Source organism: Belonocnema kinseyi, chromosome 2 (genome assembly GCF_010883055.1).
Source record: "Belonocnema kinseyi isolate 2016_QV_RU_SX_M_011 chromosome 2, B_treatae_v1, whole genome shotgun sequence".
Taxonomy (NCBI): domain Eukaryota; kingdom Metazoa; phylum Arthropoda; class Insecta; order Hymenoptera; family Cynipidae; genus Belonocnema; species Belonocnema kinseyi.
The window spans coordinates 2730208-2743876 of record NC_046658.1 but is presented as its reverse complement, the minus strand read 5'-3'; the positions used below and the strand labels follow the sequence as shown (position 1 = coordinate 2743876).

General features: G+C 30.7%; 2 protein-coding genes across 2 annotated transcripts in view; one reads left to right on the top strand and one right to left on the bottom strand.

Moving 5' to 3' along the window:
* The window catches only part of LOC117183154 (DNA replication complex GINS protein SLD5), a 101232-nt gene extending 92989 nt beyond the window's left edge, over positions 1–8243 (top strand). Inside the window, exon 3 of the mRNA XM_033376377.1 lies at positions 8226–8243. The gene's annotated coding sequence lies outside the window, so the exon portion shown is untranslated. The remainder of the gene's footprint in view (positions 1–8225) is intronic.
* The window catches only part of LOC117183153, a 73989-nt gene that overhangs the window by 30184 nt on the left and 30136 nt on the right, over positions 1–13669 (bottom strand). The gene's annotated exons all lie outside the window — the stretch shown is intronic.

Sequence of the window (13669 nt, the reverse complement as noted above, 5' to 3'; positions counted from 1 at the left end):
GGTGACGAAATTTCCTAGATAACTACACAAACTTCGTGTACAACTTTATACGCAGTTGATCTTCCTACTCGAAAAAAACAAGTCGTAACTACAGCTTCAGAGTTGTGAGCCAAGAAACTAAAAATATGCAAAATTAAAAAAAAAAGTGTTTATAGTTTGCTCGCAAGTAGCATGAAACAATTACAATATACGATTATAAGGTTAAATTAAGAAAGTTGATTAATCATGTCAGACAATAGTTTCTCTGCATAAATGTTTATTCAAAGTTGACAAAAAAATTTATAAGAAAGAAAACCTGGGCTTACAAAAATTTGTTCCACCCATTATAGTTAAAAGCTTGAAACTGTTTGCAATAAAACTGTATTTTAATATTTGTTACTTACAAAATGAACGATTATAAGTGAAGAGACTTAGAAATGTAAATTTTTCAATAAACCCCTTAAAATAAAACATTATTCAAAGCGCATAATTCATAATTTGCAAAGCTCCTAAAACACTCAATTTTCATAACATTGAATTATATACATACCACAATGTTAACGCTAATCGCAATCTTGATGGCAAAGTAGCACTTACAACGAATGCTTTTTCCAACCTCTGTTGCAACATTTGATGAAATTTATCAAACTGCTGGGTAGTCATCCGGGTAAAATCAAAGAACTCTTCGTGATTGTTTTGATAAAAAAAAAATAATAATAAGGTGTGGTAAGAACCATATTCCAACCGCATGTATTCACGAATGTGCAATTGCACCCAATACGGACGATCCCGTTTTTTAACTGCAGGTATTGATGTAACAAGTGTAAATACGAAAAGCACATAAGAACACCACATAAAACATTAGTCATTACCATAATTTTCACTGTCACTTCAAAAAATTAAAAACCACAACACGAGAAGTTATGTGTCTCATTGCAGTTTTAGCTACACCCGACAACAGCGACAATGACTACACGTGCACTATATTCAGACTTTCATAGTTTGACCAAAGATATTAGGTCCTAAATACGGCATGAGATTAGTTGATAAGTTAGTATCTATTAACTAATATCTTTGTTTTGACTCATACAGCTGGCTTGCAACCATCTTAGAACGGCTAGGGATATTTTCCGCCGCGCGACTAACTAGTATAATTGACAGAACGGCTCTGCGCAACTGATTTACACGCGTATACGCAATACTCAAGCAAAAAACGCGTCCATGTAGAACTAATGGCACAGACATGGCGCGAAGCGCCGCGCGCAACAAGGATGTGCCCGCGAAGCGGACATATTTTTTGAGTTTAGAGATTAAAAAAACATTTTACTTTATTTATATGAAATAAACTTTTTTCATATTCAAAACAAAAACAATACAACACCTAGCATATTTGTTCGTGAGTAGCATCGATCAACCCATTGTTGTGCCTTTTATGCCCCAAAAGTACCGATTTATGATGTTTAAAAAAAGGGTTTATACTATTTAAATGAGAAAAACTTTTTCGATATTCAAAACAACTATACTATAGATAGTTTAATTATTCGCCTCTTCAAGGCGCATTGATATTAGAAAAAATTTGTCGCATATTAGGGATACTGCAGTACAGTATCTGACATGTTTTTCGCATCTTTGTGACACGTCAAATGATATATTAACGCACCTTCTATGACCTCTCATGATCAAGCAATATCAACTTATAAATTTAAAAAATACATTATTTGCCTTCATGATATGAGAATTTTTGTTAATATTAGAAGTACAGCAGTAATGTATGTACTTTAGGGGGGCCCAAACAAAAGAATTATTTAATTCCAATGTGCACAATGGCCTAAATTGTTCCTTTTTCGACCAAAACAATATTTTAAAAATAAAATTACAATCGATTAATATTTAGAGGTCGCGCAAGCATAATGATTGTTTTTAAATATTTATTTATATATCATTCATACAAAATGAAAAATATAGTATTTTGTACAATGAAAAATTAATGTTTTAATATACATGCAGTTATTTTGGTTTGTATATAGTTACTTTTTACTCATAAAAATTCCAGAATTACCATATTACACACGAGGTTGATGACAACTTAAATCTTTCTTAGTTACATTGGTAACTGAGAATAGTTGAATGCCTAATTTCACATAACGCATCCTAATAAATTGAAACTCAAATTTTTAAACTATAATTAACGTTAAAAGAAGTAATTATAAACAATTAAGGCCACTGTTCAATTTAATTGGAGATAAATAGTATTTTATGGTCGTTGCGCGACCCCTAAATATTATGGGATTACATTTTCTTTTTCCACATATTTTTTTATCGTAAAAGAAACTATTTAGGCTATCGTGTGATTTTTTTAAAAATTTTGTTCACTATAGAAAATGGACCACCCTAATATATATATTTGTTCGCGTCTATGAGATACTTAGATTATACAATTGAAGAACCTTACATGACCTACCATAACTTACCAATATAATTTTTTAATTTGTTAACAAAAATATTTACCTTGTTATAAGATGATTTTTTATTACGAATATAACAGTACTAAAGCGTGGCCCAATTGAGCTGCAACTTTTTCGAACGCTGTATTTTTTTATATAAAATGTATTGCAGAAATTCAAAATAAAATGATAAAAACATTTAAATTTTTTAAAATGGCGAATTTTCGATATGACCACTTTGAACATGAATTATGGTTCTGAGTCGGTGAGCAAACGAGTCGCACGTTGCACGAATGTGCTCCGGCGGGATCTTTATCATTCACGACTTTTCGGTTTGGGGTATTTTGTAAGCCAAGGGCAACACTAAAAAATAACAGAGTGTGATGTGTTCAAGAACGCCCTTCTTCAGTTGCAGTTCAATTGGGCCATCCTGTATATTTGATGTAATTCTTTGCGTTTTCGAAACGCGCGGATTAATCTCTAGAAGAACTTTCGATGAACATTGTTGATTAAATCAATAGCGACATGGAAAGTTAAAAAAAAAGTTGTTTTAGTTTAGAATATAACACTACCGTAAGTTCAAAAGGTGTTAATTGTAATAGAACACATCGATTAATATTTGGATGGGTTCTCTGATTTTCTGAAAATAATATTTTCGGTATAATAGACACATAATCTTCGAAAATATTGAATGTAGCCAGTTTTTTATTTTGTTAGAGAAAAACCTCCCTCTATGAAGAATTAAAATTATTTGAGACCTATGAAAAAGTAAAATTCTCATGAGATGAGTATAAATACATAAATCAATAGTGAATATATCCATAGTACTTCGCAGCGGTATTTTTGTCTTTCAATGCTATTGATCGATATAATAAATCAGCTATATATAATTTTAAAAAAAGGGTGTAACAACCACCGAACGGTGAGTGGTCACAGGGCACGATGAAGTCACAAGGACAAACCGGCAAACCCCTCGTGTGTCTTGAGAATACGATGCGACTCAAGGAAGACAGCTATTTGCATGCATCTCCCAAGTGCCATGGCACTCATTCTCGGAGTCTTGGAAAACGTTGTCAGGTCTCGAGTGTGCAATAGAGGCTGCTGTATGAAAATTGTAGTTCCAGAAAATGTGGCACTCTTAGGGACGCATTATGTCTATAGAGATACGCGTGGGTGGATCAATTAGACAGTATGTATTCTAGGTACTCAGCGTGTGCATGACACGCTTTGCACCTTTCTCTGGAAACTTGTTGACATAAAATGCGGTCACGGTATACTAAGGTGGAAATGACAATGTACTAGCATGCGAAACTGAAACCCTCTGTACCTGAAGTGAGCCCTGATGATCTGAAAAAGCAAAAGTTGGCTTCTTTGAGTAATGCACTTTCCTCACTTCTGATGTTAAAATTTGCCTGTTCCGTGGCTTTATAAAGGAACGCTCCTTTGCCAATCATCTCGTGTTTCCCAAATATTTTTATGAGTATTTCTTCCATTTGCAACGATATACGTTATACTTAGAACATTTCGGTTATGAAGACAGTTAGAGATCCAGAAGTACGCGTCCGCCTTGACGGCGTGAGATGGATATTCATGGAACAGAGGAATTCATATACTAGCTCTTATGCAGATGCATGATCTTACGCGTGGCGATATTAGGCGCCGGAAGCTCGTTCTTCCTTCATTGAACCACTCCAAATAACTAGAGTAGAACCGGGACGGCAAGCATGTTAGTCGCAGATACCTTGTTCAACGCCAACAGATTTCAAGACCAAATCTGACGAAGAAGATGCTTGTATCTAATTCGGAGACTCCTTCACTGATGTTACATTCTGAATGCGGCTTTGAGGCACGCCCATGTATGTATAGCTTTCACCAGTGTTAAGTTGTCTATTAACACTTATATCCACGATCTTAGGGTCCTTGGGAACGTCAATAATATTTCCTTTCTTCAGATGAATTTTGACACACTTTTGCAACCCAAAGTCCATAACAATCTCTCCTGTGTACGGCTTGACTATATATAAAGCACTCCGAAGTTCGCTTTTACAAAAAATGTAATCTTCAGGTCATCCATATTAAATACATTAGTGACTCTATGCTAGCGATGATTAGTGTAGCCGCAGAGGTATACAAAATAATTTCGTAGTGCGAGAGATAGAGGCAAAAGTGTGATGCAAAAAAGCAGAGGGCTCATGGTAAGGCCCTGATAGACGCCCCACAGGAAGGTGATGTTCGTTGCCACAGGATATTTTCCAGATGAGATAATAAATCTAGTTTTCCGAAGGGGCCTCTCTCTATGCATCTCATTATATGTGGATGAAACTCCAAGGTTTCCAACAGACAAATGGTAACTATGTGAGACGTTTAATCGAAAGCTTTCCGGTAGTAAATCCAGGCCATTGACAGGACGCGCTGATGGGCTGCTGTGTCTTTGCAGACAAACCTATTAATTAGCAGGTTTTTTAGGCAGCCTGCTACACCTTTTTTCGAGGCACGTTTTTTATACATCTCTCTCAACACAGGCTCAATTCTTCAAACAATCCTGTTGTTTAGGACGGCTTTAAAGATCTTATACAGTGTGCTCAAAGACGTTATTGGCCTGTAATTCTGTGGGTTAGACAAGTTGCTGTTATAAGCAGGAGTTTAGTGTGCCCTAACACCAGCCACTACAGAATGAGCGTTTCCGACTTCAAATATGAGGTGAATATGCGGGCCAAATGTTGGTGTGCAGAAGTAAACTTCTACCAGAAGTTCTGCAGCGGAAAAGCTCTTCGTGCTCCTAAGTGATTTTTTCACCTATTCACTAGTGATTGAGTTGCATTCCTCCTCAGATGTTATAAGCAAAGATATTATACACCTAGATGCGGCAAGTGGTGGCGGAGTGGGGATAGAATTATTAGTAGGTCATGATAAATGTAGATGGCGCTGTCGCCGAAAATCTTTACCCACCCCGCTGTGCCTCTCTACCCGCACAAGTATCCATCCCCTCTTAACAATAGTTGTGAATAAAATCAGCGAAAGAGGCGATCTAGGAAAATAACAATAAGCATAACAATAAGCCCTTCAAATTGTAAAGCTGAAATTTTGTTGTTATTCTATTTCAACCCATACTATATATAATTTGTAATGTTTTCATGTTAAAACGGGTTATATTTAAAGTTGTTAAATTGTTAACAGTTTTATTTATACGATTATAAATTTTGAAACATTATGGACCTTTTAATGATTGCAGTGCCAAACTAGATAAGCAACATTTTTCCGAAACTGAGCTTTTTGCATATAAAATTCTCAAACAATCTAATACATATTTTGTTAAAAGGATTTGTTCGAAATCTCATTTTTAGTGTTGTAAAATGAGACTGTTGGTGATTGAAAAGCAAATAGTTGACTGTACTTGTATCCCATCTTCATATTTTTTAAAATTCTCTTACCTTTTTTTAAGACCTTTTTCTGACCATATTTGTTTTCCTAAATTTGGCTTAAAATAATACAATAATAAAACGCTTCTTTTCTCGAAGAAAAATCTCTTGAATCAATCGCATTTCCACCAAAAGTCTTAAATCTCTATTTTCTACAAAAGTCACTTTTATAAGGGGGTTTTTTACTTAACTTTTTTCCGTGCCATCAGAAATGATGTTTGTTAAAACTATTATTATTATTATTATTATTATTATTATTATTATTATTCATTTACGAATAAAAACATACCTTTCATCTCTTTATATGTCTTTCAGCGACAACTCATATGTTACAGTGCGACCAAGACCGCGACACAAAATCTTTATTTTCCCGTAATGGATTAATTTGTTTGCACGAGCACTTTTTTATTCTATTCGGCTCCCCTATATCTCCGGAGCAAGTTTTTATTATTTTTTTTTAATTACAAAATTGATTGTAGTCTTTATCCAAAGACGATTTTCAAACCCCATAGAATTTGAACCTTAAAATTCTTGAATGATTTACTCGTAATTGGTGAACTTTTTCTAATCAAAATCATCTTCTCTCAATTTAGCAACTCAACATTTCAGAAGCAAGACTTTACTTTTTTTTCCAATTTGACGCAATAAAGAACTACGTACAGAAGTTATTTCAAGTTAAAAAATAAGCTTCATGAAACAAGATTTGTAAATTGAAAAAAACGCTCCTATTACTAGGCGAATTTCGAAAAAAAATATTAAAAATTATTTTTTTCTTACTTAATTTTATTCTTCAAAGGAATATTACCGAGAATATACCTGAGAAATAAATTCTCTGAGAATTAATGAGAATCTCAGAATTTATTTTAATTAATAGAAAATGGCATTTTTACGTTAATTTTTCGGTTGAAAATTCAACTCTTTTTTTGAAAGTTTGGTAATTTTATTTTAAAGTTTACCTGCTGTAGCAGAAAATAAATCTTTTTTCGATAAAAATACAACTGTTTGGTTAGAAATTAAGCTATTATACTATTTTCCTGAAAACTTAACTCTTTCGTAGAAAATTTATTTTTTGTTTAAAATTTATATTTTGGTTTTGAAAAATGAACTGAAATCATTTCTGGATGAAGGTTCCACTTATAAAAAAAATTTGTTTTTTATTACAAATTCATCTGTTTTAGTACAAAATTGATCTTTTTGGATAAAAATGCCACCATTTGGTGGAGAATTTAACTATTTTGTTAAAAATTCATCCTTTACGGTTGAAAAATGTTGTTTTTTTTAAATTGTAAATTAAATTCTTTTTGGAGTGAAAATTTAATTTCTTTGGTAGAAAATTATTTCATGTTAAAAAATTCATAGTTTGATCGAGAAACTCGACTAAAATCTTTTTCAACAGAAAATTCAACTATTTTTTTGAAAATTTATCTTTTTCATTTAAAACTTCATCTGCTATAAAAGGAATTTCATTTTTTGTATGAAAATGCAACTTTTTGGTTAAAAATCGTTCTTCTTTGCTTGATAATTCAACTAACTTGTTAAAAACATTTGATTGAATCGCCTTGTTGAAAAATCACTTTTTCGATAAAGATTTATATTTTAAATTGAAAAGTTATCTCGTTGGTTAAAAGTTTAATTATCTCGTTATAAATTAATTTTTAATTAACAGTCACATTTTTTCTCTTAAAATTGAATTTTTGTAAAGAAAATTTATCCTCTGGTTTAAAGGTTCAATAATTTAGATAAAATTTTATTTATTTTTGGAGTAAAAAATCTTTATTTGTTGGAACTTCGTCCTTTTGGGTATAAAATTCTGTTCTTTTGTTGTATAAGTTTAATTCTTTTTAGATTAAAATATAAACTATAACACTTTCGTTGGCAATTTGTCTTTTTAGGTTGAATATTGAACTATCATGTTAAAAATTCAATTATTTTGTTGAAAATTCCAGTTTTTTAAAAAGAATTATCTTTTAAAGTAGAAAAACCTTTTTTGTTGTTTGAAATAAATTAATACATTTAAAAATTTTAAATTTGTATATGAAACACTGTAATTCCTGAATATGTCTGAGCTAGAAAATCATTTATATTCAACCGCCGATATAACCTGAACAATAAAAATACTGTTAAAAATCATAACTTCCTTAATTCTCTCAAATTTTTTTTAACTCTCCTAAATTCTGTCATATTCTCGTTTATATAGCCTGAACTTAAATTCTCGGGAATTTAAGAACTCTAAACATGTATCAGTAAATGAATGGTTTTTAATATTTTATCTATTAATTTTGTATCTGAAATACCACACTGCTCAGTTCGAGGCTCAGTTTATTTGATGTTAATTTCAACCATAAACGTTTCAATGTTCAAAGTGTCCATTTCTTAATTACAGGGCTACGTGTACAGAAATTTCGGCACGAATTTCAGGACGAAGGGGCTCTATATATCGACATTTTGGTACGATTAGCTGGATATTTTCGGTACATGTTTTGTATCGTTCACAGGGGTTAAAGCCTTTATGTCTTCCTTACAATTATTTATTCAATATATTTTGCTAATTAATACCTAACTATATATTTATTTATAGTGGGCAGAAAGTCCATTTGAGTAAACATTTCAATTGAAGTTAAGTTATAAATTTTAAACTTCTGTAAACGAGAATTTCATTCCCAATTCATATTGACTTATTATACCTTATTATAATACCTTTTTATACAAGATAACAATTTGCTTTTGAATTTATAAAAATGTAAAGAACTGTAAGTAGACATAGCGGTTAAAAGAAATAGAAAATATTTCATGAAAATCAACAAAATCATGGGATCTAACAGGAGTGTCAGACGTGCTTCATGAAATTCCGTGTGGAATGATATATACTTTAAAGAGGCCATTTTTTGAAACCTCATATATATGCAGGCCGTTTAAAAAATACTTAACCCTTTTTCATGACAGTTTGGACCCCCCTCCGATCGATTTTTCTGCATTGTCATTAAATAATTAAATCCCCAAGATTAACTATTTTTTCAAGTTCTTTAAGTCGATATTGCGAAAAGAATTGAAATATTTTAAGATGTATTATTAAGTTATAAATATGTACATAATATAATTTTCTTAAAAATGTTATTGTAATTTTTTTCTGGATAATGTCAATTTATCAACTTACAAGAAAAAGCCAAAAAAATAAAACTCGAAAATGATGTTAAAAAATTATGAAACTCAATTAGTGATTTAGAGAGATAATTAGATTATATTAGTGAATATATTTCTTTAATTCACAGAACTTTTCTTTGCATTGAAGAATATTTTTTTCGATTTTTGATAGTGACATTTTTGTTTTAAATCTTTTTAATGCTTAAGAGTGATCTCCCATACACTTCCAACATTATTCACATAACCTATAAAATGTACAGTCAGATCTATGCATATTGTATAGCAATCCCAAGTGTATTGTATATAGTTATTAGATTTTAAAAAATCGGAATATATGCACCTATAATTAAGTGTATATAATTATTGGTGAGTTTTCAATTGCATTGGGTTATATTGATTGATGAAGACAAAAATGTAAAAAGCTTCAATATAAAAAAAGCTCTTTTTGAAAGATAAAACAACGATTTCAAATATAAAATCCGGGCATACTGGTCTTCGTGATGTAACGGAATTTTTTGTGGCTCAAATCTATTTTTTGCAATGCAAAAGATAAGGCGCGTATTGTTTGTTTTTCATAACCAACAAAATTTCCACCGAAGTTAATTCCTTACATCTGAAAAGTCTACGAATATAGTCAGGGATTAGAATCCACCTCTATTGTTTTAAAATTCTACTGTTTGGTGAAAAATATAATTATTTTTATGAGAATTATACTATATTGTGAAAAATCAACACTTTGGTTAAAGAGCCATCTTTTTTAGTCAAAAATTCAAATGGTTTGTTGAATAGAGAATTAATACTTTTCGGTTTTAAATTTATCTGTTACGGTAGAAAAGTCATCTTTTTTGCTTGAAACATCAAGAGCTTGGTAAAAGATGAAACTTTTTTCTTGAAAATTCGTATTTTTTTCTTGAAACTTTAACCATTTGGTTTTACGTGCAACTATTTTGTTCAAAATTAATTGCGTTGGTTTAAAAATCCAATACTTGGTGGAAAATTGATCTCTTTTGTTAAAAAATTCAACTTTAAGGTTTAAGAAACTCGAATGTTTTTTAAAACCTTTGCCTATTCAGCAACAAAACTCAACTCTTTTGTTAAAAACGCAATTTCATTTTGCTTGAAATCTTAGGAATGCGGTACTAACATTGATGTTATTTAAAAGAATGTACTTTCAAATTTTTTTGCACTGTCATCATTTGTTATTCCAAAAGTTTTAGGATCGTCCGAAATTTCAAACCTTAGTTTTTCAGCGGATCTTAAAGTTTTAAGACCGACAGTTATGGTTTTAACCATCGAAAATTCGATGCAAAAATCGAAAATTCAAATTCTAACCCAAAAGACGACAGATGCGTACAAAAGTTGAAAGGAATAATAATACTTTTTAAAAAGCAAATCATTTTGTTATCAACCATTTACAAATAAACCTTGATATTTTGGTTTAATTTATCGAAAATATTAGGAAAAGAGTAACGAATTGAAGTGTTTAGCCAAACGGTGTGAGATGCAAAAAACAGTTCCATGCAGGGGAATTGCAGCTTTTAAAAAGTAATTTAAAAAATTTCAGATCATTTCTAAGGGACTTTTTTTTGGTTTGATTAATCAAAAAAGATGTGCAAAAAAACGAAAATTCAAATTTCGAACCAAATGGCGAATGATACCGAACAAAGTTTCAGGGAGAAATTGCAGCTTTTAAAAAGCCCTACAGCATTTTTTTGAACCATTTTTTTGGATAGGACTTACCATTTTGGTTTTATTTATCTAATAACTGATATAAAATTTCTAAATTTTTAAAACTAAAAAATGAAAATTCCCATTCAGGACTTTCACGCCCCTATCTCCAATAATGGTTTAAAGTTTAAAAGGACTCCAGCCTCCAAGGCCTTGTATAATAGCTACTTCTCTTTACCTGCTGTTGAGACCATTTATTATGTTTGAAATACCTCTTGTATTTCAAAATGTTATGATATAATATTTCCACCCACCCTTAATTTACCTTTAAATATTTACTGACCTAAAGAAGCGAAGAAGGGGAAATAGATCCTTTAAATTCTCCTCAGCAAAGATATTTTACACACTTTTGCTTACGTTCTCTTGCTGATAGTTTTAACAAGTTATCACTTGTATTCGAAAATTTCATTTTATGAAGTTCTGATGAGGTAAGGGCTTTTTCAACGAGTATAGATTCTTACGACACTCCATACACCTATAATCAAACTTCCCGGATTCGCAAAATCAGGTTCGCGAAGTAAGGTTCGCAAAATAAGCTTCGTGAAACGAAGTTCGGGAATTGAGGTGCGCGCAATAAAGTAAAAGTAAAAAAAATACCCAGTGCAATGAAATAAGTGGAATTTTGTACATACAATTTGCGCATACATTTGTGCATACAATGTACTAAAAGTCTTTGTGAAATTTTAAAATTTGTGTGAAACCTTTCGTAATCCTTTTGAAGTTCCGTAAAACATTTGAAATCAGAATTTTTTGAAAAATATTTTGAAATGTTTCAAAATTGTTATGAAATTTTGGAAATCTTTGTGAAAGCTTTCTTTAATGTCTATAATGTTTGTTAATCTTTGTTTCTCAAAGTCTTTAAAATCTTTGAAATCTTTTTTAGGTTTGAAAATTTTTGGAAATGTTCAAGATCTGTTGCACCCGCATTTTTCAAATATTTGAAATCTTTGCAATCCTTATGAAACGTTTGAAATCTTTGGGAAATTTTTGTTAAATTTATAAACCATATGTGAAATTTTAAATTAATCTTAAATCTTTTTAAATATTCTAAAATGATTCGAAACCTTTTGAAATCGTTTAAAATGAGTTTGAATCTGAAATCTGGTGTACTGCATCCTTTTTGAAATGTTTGGAATTCTTGTATTCTTTTGAAATCCGTATGACATTTTTATGAATTTTTGATATATTTGTGACATCTTTCTGAAATCTTTTTTTTTATAAATCTGGTTTACTATATACCCTTCTCAGATTCTTTAAAATATTTGAAATCTTTTTAAAGTTTAAAATTTTTTGGAAATGTTCGAGATCTGATGCACCCGCCTTTATCAAATCTTCGAAATCTTTGCAATCCTTATGAAAGGTTTGAAATGTTTGGGAAATTTTTGTTAAATTTATAAACTATTTGTGAAATTTTAAATTAATCTTAAATCTTTTTAAATATTCTAAAATAGTTCGAAACCTTCTGAAATCGTTTAAAATGTTTTGAAATCTTTGAAATCTGGTGTACTGCATTCTTTTTGAAATGTTTAGAACTATCGTGTATTCTTTTAAAATCTGTATGACATTTTGATAAATTTGTGAAATATTTGTGACATATTTCTGAAATTTTTTGTATTTTATAAATCTGGTTCCTCAGATTCTTTTAAATCTTTGAAATCTTTTTAAAGTTTAAAATTTTTTGGAAATTTTCGAGATCTTATGCACCCGCCTTTTTCAAATCTTTGAAATCTTTGCCATACTTATAAAACGTTTGAAATCTTTGGGAAATTTTTGCTACATTTATAAACTATTTGTGAAATTTTTAATTAATTTTAAATCTTTTTCAATATTCTAAAATAATTTGAAGCCTTTTAAAATCGGTGGAAATGTTTTTAAACCTTTGAAATCTGGTGTACTGCATCCTTTTTGAAATGTTTGGAAATCATAAAAATATTTTTAATTTGGGTAAAATCTTTTTGATTTTATAAATCTGGTTTACTATACTAGTTACTGTTTTGTAATATGGTGTACACTCAAAATCCGAGTGGTGAAACCCCTGAAAATCCGTTATGTCTCCATGGCTCATTCTAATTTTGAAACTCAATTAATGTCGAAATTTTCAACTAATAATTTTTATAATTTCTAAATTGAATACCACAAAAAAATCATTCTATATTAACAAAGACAAAATTAAAAACGTATAGAATTATTGACCAAATTACAGTCTGTTCATTGCGGTCTATAAAATAATTGGTAAATTCTGACAAAAGTACCTAGAACTCTCATTATTTATTCTGCAATGAGTAAAAAATAAATATTTTGAAAAACAAAAAACTTTTCAGTAGCAAGTTGTCTTCTAAACGAGAGATTGCTTTAATAATAGACTAAAATATTTAAATTACTTTTCGAATTTCAATAAAATGGCTGTTTTAAAGGAAAAAAATTTAATTCAAGGTTCACGTGAAAAATTCAATGGAGACTTCTTTTTTGTCTCGAGCTAAATCAGAAAAAGGGTGAACATTTTTTTGAAAAATTTTACTGTGTTTTAACAAATCAGTGGTCATTTTTTTATTTTACCTGCTAGTGAACCATGCTTTTGTCCCTGAGTTTGTTAAGAACTGTATAGTTAGGTCCCGTGCATTTATAAGGTAAACTTTTTCTCACAATTTTTGAAAACAAATTGAACATTTTTTACAACCTACATAGAGCTTTTTCTAAGAAGCTTAAATCCCTCATTTCAACTCGGGGAAACCCCACAGAAAACCCTGCAGGCCAATGCTCTAGAATCTAGCTCGAACACCCCAAATATTCATTGTATAGTCCGTTGGTTTTATCGTCTATGTCTATGACTATGCTGAGTCTATTGTAAGAAAACTCGAAGCGTAGAAAGAAGGGCTAGGTAGGTGATCTTTGGTAGAAGTAAGCCGAAAAGAACGAAAGTAATAATTGCATATTGTTACAGGCACACGCCAATTCCTA